Source organism: Tachypleus tridentatus, chromosome 6 (assembly GCF_004210375.1).
Source record: "Tachypleus tridentatus isolate NWPU-2018 chromosome 6, ASM421037v1, whole genome shotgun sequence".
Lineage (NCBI taxonomy): Eukaryota > Metazoa > Arthropoda > Merostomata > Xiphosura > Limulidae > Tachypleus > Tachypleus tridentatus.
In genome coordinates, this window is record NC_134830.1 from 165,419,041 (window position 1) to 165,427,106 (window position 8,066).

Genomic DNA, 8,066 nt, shown 5'->3' on the forward strand with positions numbered 1-8,066 from the left:
ACAACGTGGTGTCCATATACTTTATTATCACCCATACAACACCTAATCCTAGAACCTGAGAACTTACCGGTCTCTAGTTTTCTGTTTCTTACTGATCGAACTACCATAGTTATGCTGCCATCTGTAGTCACTAAAGACAACTGGTAAAGATGATTTACTCTCCAAACCTAAATTTTCTTCTCAGTATCTGGATATCATGGAGACACTGCTCAGTTCCAATATAAAGAAATGGGTTGAGACAACAACCCAAGTTTTTTTTTTTAGACACATAAGCTGTCTCTGGTTAGGACCTAGAATGGTTTCAGTATCTGCTTAGTCTGATCTATGCTGGATGAATTTCTAACTGAAGACCAAATTAACAATATCTGTACTGAAAACAGTGTAACATTATATGTCATTTGCCAATATTAACAATTTGCATTTCTGTTAGTTACAAATGACCTAAAATGTCAGAGAGAAAAAATTAATGAAAGAATTTGTGAATGTCATGGTAATTTGGTGTGGTGTTCGGTTCTGATTATAGGCTATAACATCAGACTTTGCGTTGGTAATATTCATATCATAATAAATAACTTGTGTTAAATTTTATAGTTCGGAGAAATGTGGTAAATAAATTAGAAGAAAACAAATTTAACGATGCTCATATTAGGGGAGATTGAGGATATATTTAGACATCTCTTTAAAGAGTTAAGAAATTGAAACTTATATAACATTAAAATGTGATTTATTAACTGTGTTTTGATTTCAAGTTTATTTGTATAGATTGATAACAAATTAGTTTTGAGTGTAACTCTGTAAAAGGTCGTGACATATGCACTTTGATCTACATATAGGGATAGGGTTATCCATGCTACATGTGAGGCCCGGCATGGCCAAGCGTGTTAAGGCGTTTGACTCGTAATCTGAGGGTCGTGGGTTTGAATACCGGTCGCGCCAAACAGGCTCACCTTTTCAGCCGTAGGGGCATTATAAAGTGACGGTCAATCCCACTATTCGTTGGTAAAAGAGTAGCCCAAGAGTTGGCGTTGGGTGATAATGACTAGCTGACTAGTCTTACACTGCTAAATTAAGGACGGCTACCGCAGATAGCCCTCGAGTAGCTTTGCGCGAAATTCAAAACAAACAAACTACATGTGAATGGACACAGGATTTGCATTGGAGGGCGAGGCTTTGTTATGTGAAATTAAATGTTAAAAATTATTTGTAGATAACAGTGTACCTGCTATTTTTGTTAATACTGGTGAAAGAATGTTGAAAATTTTAACAATGAAATATTCAACAGGTAGTGAGTTTTCATGGAAAGCTAGAAGTGACAGAGACTTATGCTATATAACAGAGAAAATACAGTTTTGCTTGTTGTTTTCTGTTAATAACAGTGCAGAATATGCCTCCAATGGTGGGCCTGGCATGGCCTAGCGCGTTAAGGCGTGTGCTTCGTAATCTGAGGGTCGCGGGTTCGCGCCCGAGTCGCGACAAACATGCTCGCCCTCCCATCCGTGGGGGCGTTATAATGAGACGGTCAATCCCACTTTTCGTTGGTAAAAGAGTAGCCCAAGAGTTGGCGGTGGGTGGTGATGACTAGCTGCCTTCCCTCTAGTCTTACACTGCTAAATTAGGGACGGCTAGCACAGATAGCCCTCGAGTAGCTTTGTGCGAAATTCCAAAACAAACAAACAAACAAGCCTCCAATGGCAAAGCGATATGTTTGCAGACTTACACCGTTAGAAACTTGGTTTTGACACTCGTGGTAGACAAAGCACAAATAGCCTACTGTGTAGCTTTGTGCTTAATTACATACATCAAACATCAAGTGCGGAGTATTTTGATTACTCTAAATAAAATACGGTAACATATGAAATCCGAGACCAGTAACTTAAACATCACAATCGATATTAACTTGCTGTAGTTTTATTTAACTACGATAAAATATGTTTAATCTTTCAGGCTGAACTCTTAGTAAATCAAGTTTTCTGATTAATTTCTTGTCTTCAGACAAGGAGCAATTTAAGATACAAGAAAATGCAAAATATAAGTGCACTAGAGAAAGTGGAAAGGGGTGAGATTTTATAATAAATGCCATTGTTTGTATTAAATTTGTAATTGAAATAAGGTCCACAAGAAAAGACAGTGAAATAGATAGTGAGTATTAACAGTCAAAAGGTAAGGTTAGTTTCACCTAGTTTTGGACGTTATCTGTATATAGGATCAGGTTTCACAGAAAGTGTGCTTTCTGTTGTTTCGGGAATAGCAACAGAGAGCAGCATAGCTAAATAGATAATAATGAAGTGATGACCCAAATAAAGCTGTGGGTGGGTAGTTCATATACATGTTGTACTGGAGATTATTCCATGTGACATGTCAATACAATATAAAGATTTCTTAACCAAGGTTTTGCATGCGTTACTTGACGGCCTGGCATGGCCAAGCGCGTAAGGCGTGCGACTCGTAATCCGAGGGTCGCGGGTTCGCGCCCGCGTCGCGCTAAACATGCTCGCCCTCCCAGCCGTGGGGGTGTATAATGTGACGGTCAATCCCACTATTCGTTGGTAAAAGAGTAGCCCAAGAGTTGGCGGTGGGTGGTGATGACTAGCTGCCTTCCCTCTAGTCTTACACTGCTAAATTAGGGACGGCTAGCACAGGTAGCCCTCGAGTAGCTTTGTGCGAAATTCCAAAACAAACAAACAAACTTGACGGCCTGGCATGGCCAAGCGCGTAAGGCGTGCGACTCGTAATCCGAGGGTCGCGGGTTCGAGCCCGCGTCGCGCTAAACATGCTCGCCCTCCCAGCCGTGGGGGTGTATTATGTGACGGTCAATCCCACTATTCGTTGGTAAAAGAGTAGCCCAAGAGTTGGCGGTGGGTGGTGATGACTAGCTGCCTTCCCTCTAGTCTTACACTGCTAAATTAGGGACGGCTAGCACAGATAGCCCTCGAGTAGCTTTGTGCGAAATTCCAAAACAAACAAACAAAGCATTACTTGGCCCTAAATGGTAGTTGTGAAGAAGTAATAACACTAATTAGATATTACAGATTAATTTATACCTTTGGCTGATGATTTAATTAATTAAATCTTTAATCAGGTCTTTTGATATTTAAGACCACGTTGGTGATGTTGTCGTACAAAAGATAGCGGTGCTCATAAATTTGTGCTATAATCCAATTTAAGAGACTGCATCGGAAAGTGTAAACGTCAATCATCAAAAATATGCTTGGGATTTCCTCTTGAATGAAAAACAAAGAATATATCTTCGAGGGCAGCCCCAAGATTCCTGCCTCACTTTTGACAGTTACTATGAACGAAGATATGTTGCTTGTCAATGCATCTGACTTAGAGGGCATGGCTACATTCGTTGCTTGGCTAGCTCTAAAATCTCCAGGGGCAGGGCAACCTTTTTTGAAATTGTTCTATCCTGAGAAAACTATTGCTGCTATGGATGTATTAGCACTGGAGACCAGCAGAATGGACTTAGCTGAAAGAACCGACCTTATAAGCGGAACAACAACTAACCGTGACATCCGTGATGGTTAAATCAGCACTCTTGAAGCAGAAATCTGGATGGTCACTAACGTGATATTATTTACTTTTCTAGTGTTCTGTTTGGGTAATGTGTGATCATCTCAAGGAAACATTACCAGAAGTGTATCCACTTATACTGATACTACTATATCTCAAACTCGAAGAAGTTTCCAGAGCTAAAGTCAATCTAATGGTTGGCTAAATGACCGGGATCAAGATGAAGGGAATGAAACCTTGCCTGTAACCATTATCGCCACTGGTCAAGTAGCCATCCATGCCACGATGATGATGATGATGAAGCCACCTCCAGTTTAAGCAACGACAAAACCAATGCTAATAAAACAAGTGAGCCTTCACCTCAATGAAAGTTGACTTGGTTGTCAACCAATGACCAAACTACTCACATCACCTTTGATATACATTAGATGTGGTTGACCCTGCAGCAGATGCCAATATTAAGGCAGAACAGCACAACCAAGAAGTGGTGGTGAAATGGATAACGGCCTGAGCCTGATTCAACTGGGAAGACTGGCTACGTTGAAGCGAGTCTTCCACTCTTCCAACATGAGCAAGTTTTCCAGCCACAAGTTTAATAGCCACAAACCAAAAATACCTTAACCTGTGCTAAAGAAGTATTAGCCACTTTAGTGGCTTTTCATTGATAAACTGGTCCTTTAAAGAGTCTACTGTCGGGTTTGAGGTTAGAGGATCTGGTCTTTGTTTTCGCTGTTAGGTAGGAGAAAATATAGTACAGTTCATGTTTCTTTGGCTAAATTTGAAAGTGTTGTAAGTATTATATATCTGTACATTTTTAGTCTTGTATATTTACAAATGTAGCACTTTTTGTGTTGTAGATTATCTATCATTTTAACTTTTTTTCCATTCAGAATGACTTACACATTAAAAGGGTATTGTAATCTTCACTAAGAAGGTTTATTTTTTCAAAATTTCATTTTCTGGAGAGCTTCAGTGGGTAAGTTGCAAATTTACAAACCTACAAGAGTAAAATCTGGTTTTAGATTTTCCACAAAAAACCATTGTGTAGTTTTGCTTTAAAAACTAACAACAACATTTCCTTTGATTTGACATGTTTTAATTTTGCAAAAAGTTTTTCTTTTGATGTGTGTAAATGTTAAAATACCTTACGACCATTGAATCTCAGACAACTGTTATTTTTTTTAGTCCTTTGCATTACGTTATTATTATAATGTTAATCATTGAAAAGAATATTTGTATTTTTAAATCATATAATCATTAAAGGACCAAATTCACTATTGTAATATTTTTGCTGACAGTGTGTATTGTCTGTAATAAAAAATGATTCAATCTCTTAACTATTGTAATTTTAAGATAATTTTTGAAGCTTTAATAGTGCATTTCATTAGTGGACGACTCAGATTGCATGATATTGTCATAATTATTGCAATGATTGCAATAATGGATTTTGATGTTATGTTTAGAAAATATTCTTGTCATTTTTTCATGTAATTGTACAGTATTGTATATAATATTTACTGATTAAAGATAATTTGTCTGTGCAATGTGGTATAGCTTCTTTGCTGTCTTTCAAAGCTAAATGGGTTTTCTTTTCTTGTACACTGATGAGTTATGTCCTTGTTCAAGGGTTAAAACTTCTGTGTGTCATGTAAGTGTTCTTGGAAGATAGAAAGGTTAATACAGTTCTCCACCAGCATGATTTTAAAGTTCATTAGTAGCAAACCAAAGTTTAATGCTAGGGTGAAACAAGCCGAATGAGGCAAGACATTAAAATATTGTATCTGAATATATCACGTGTTTCTAGTTTTAGTATTTGTGATATGCAAGCAAAGATATCTTTTGTTTTATACCTACTTTTATTAATTAATATAATAATTTAAAAAAATCGCTTCTGTTAATTTTCATGTAGTGTTGATATAAATATGTGGTTGTTTTGACCACATATCCACTAGATACTGAAAAAACTGACAAGTCACCTGGTGATACTATTCAACAGACACACACAAACACAAAGAAGTCACTGTTTCTTATATCAGCAAGGAACGTTAACTATATACAGTTCTACTTCGTTATTATCGAGGTTGGTTAAGAGGACTTGTTTTGAGAGAAATGCTTATTGAAACAATGGTTCAGCGGAGGTGATTACCTACTCTTCCAAACAAGTGTATATGTTGTTTTTGTGTCATAAATAGATATTGTTTCATTTAATATCATGTCAAGTTTGTTTATTTCTCACACAGCTTAAAACCTATTCGAGTTTTCAAATTCGGAGCATTCTAAAATTTCCTGTGTGGTCCTTCTCTTATAAAGTGAATAGGGTTGTAATGGTTATTCTGAATATATACTTGTTAACGTCCATAGAGAATACTGCTTAACGTGGCCTTGAGTATCTATATCGACAGCAGAGTCCTTCAATGATTGTACATGCAATATCTAGAGATACAGCCCCGCCAGTATATCATGAGAATGATCAGTTACATGTTGATGCTAGTCGGTCTGGGAAAAATGCGAGGTTTCTTGCGGGGTAAATAATGTTACACATAGTCAGTCGTGCTTGGAATATATTTTAATTGGATTATTCGATTAATTAGATTCCTAATTAGGAAAATAGTTGATTTGAATTGAATTAGCACAAAGCTACATGAGGACTATCTGCGCTCGCCATCCCTAATTTTGTTGTGGTAGACTAGAGGGAAGGCAGCCAGCAAATACCACCCACTACCTATTTCTGGGCTACTATTTTGTCAAAGAAACATGCGAATAATTGTCACATTATAATGCTCCCATGGTTGAGAGGGAGAGCACGTTCGGTGTGATGGAGATTCGAACCTGCAACCGTCAGATTGTAAGTTACGTTTCTTCAACATCAGGCCATGCCAAGCTAGGACAAATGAAGGTCGAAACGTTGTTCACTTCTCTACGTAAAATATTTTCTCAACCCAAACGAGCCGTTTTTTACATATATATTGCATTATAACTTCCTTCACTGCTGAAATAGTGAGCATGTTTGACGAGCGTATTTGGCAACACCATTCGAGCTCATGAACAGCAAGTTGCGAGTTTAGTGCCCTAAACACCAGCCCATACATGATAGAACAATTAAATGAGGTTTCCCAGTAGTTTAAATTCTAAAGCAGGGTTATTGTTTAATTTATATTTTAATATAGAGTTTGTTTGTTTCAACTGTTTTTATTTTTTTAAACTCTCCTAATAGCTAAGCAGTAAATATTTCAATAGTGCTCGGGTTATAGAATTTTATAACATTATATCAATATTTCTTGAACCTACGTTTTTTTCTGACATCATAGAATTAGGTTTTGATGCCAACAGTGAGAAGAGCATAAGTGCCAATTGTGTAGCTTTGCGCTTCACAACAAAAAATCAAATTATTACGCATGCTTTCGTATTATATTGCCAAACTAATACATAATTAAGAAAATATTTCTAAATTACAATTTGGAAAAAAAGTTAAATGCTTTTCGCAACGCTACAACTCTCTGTAATTAAAATAATAAAATTTTGAAATAATTCGTTAAGAGTTGTCGATATTTCGAGTTTGAACAGTTTAGTTTTGAATTTCGCGCAAAGCTAAACGAGGGCTATCAGCGTTAGCCATCCTTAATTTAGCAGTGTAAGACTAAAGGAAAAGCCTCTAATCATCACTACCTACCACAAACTCTTGAGCTACTGTTTTACCAACGATTAGTTGGATTGATCATGTCTTTATAATGCCCGCATGACTAAAAAACCGAGGCGAGCATATTTGGTGTGATGGGGATTCTAACCCGCAACCTCATATTACGATTCAAGTGTTCTAACCACCTGTTTATGCCGGGCAGAGTGAACGGACTAACGATTTAACAACATTCTTTCTATGCAAAAAAAAAAGATATAAAAGTTATCAATTCATTTTCCAGTTTATCTGTTGATATATTAATCGAATAAAATAATAATAGTAATTAAAAAGTTATTTTATTCTACAGTGTTTAATGTAGGTATAACAATAAAGTATACAATTATTTTACAAAATAATACTTTTAATCACTAAGTAAGCTAAAAACGAAAGTATTAAAGTATACAATTGATTCTTTCCCTAATAATTTAATAACAATAATAATAGTTTAAGTTGAAATATAATATTGTCTCTAATATATTGCAACCCCAGTCTCTCAAAGTTTATAACATTAAAATTCGGATATCAATACCCGTGATGAGTACAGCGTATATAACTCATTGTGTATTTTTGCACTTAACAACAAATAAACTGACTGGTAAGATGTAGGTTTTCATTTCTGTCAATGAATGTATGTTTAAACTGTATTATTTACATTTATATTTTAGTTATGAATTTTTTTGCTTTTCTTATTGCAAAGCCACATTGGTTGTCTGCTCAGCCCACCGAGGGGAATCGAAGCGCTGATTTTAGCGTTGTAAATCCGGAGACATACCGCTGTTCTAGCGTGGGGATTTTATTTATGAAAACCAAGTATTAGGTTAATATTTATATAAGAAATACTTCTTTTTTTTTCATTTGTTGATTACAAATTAATTAT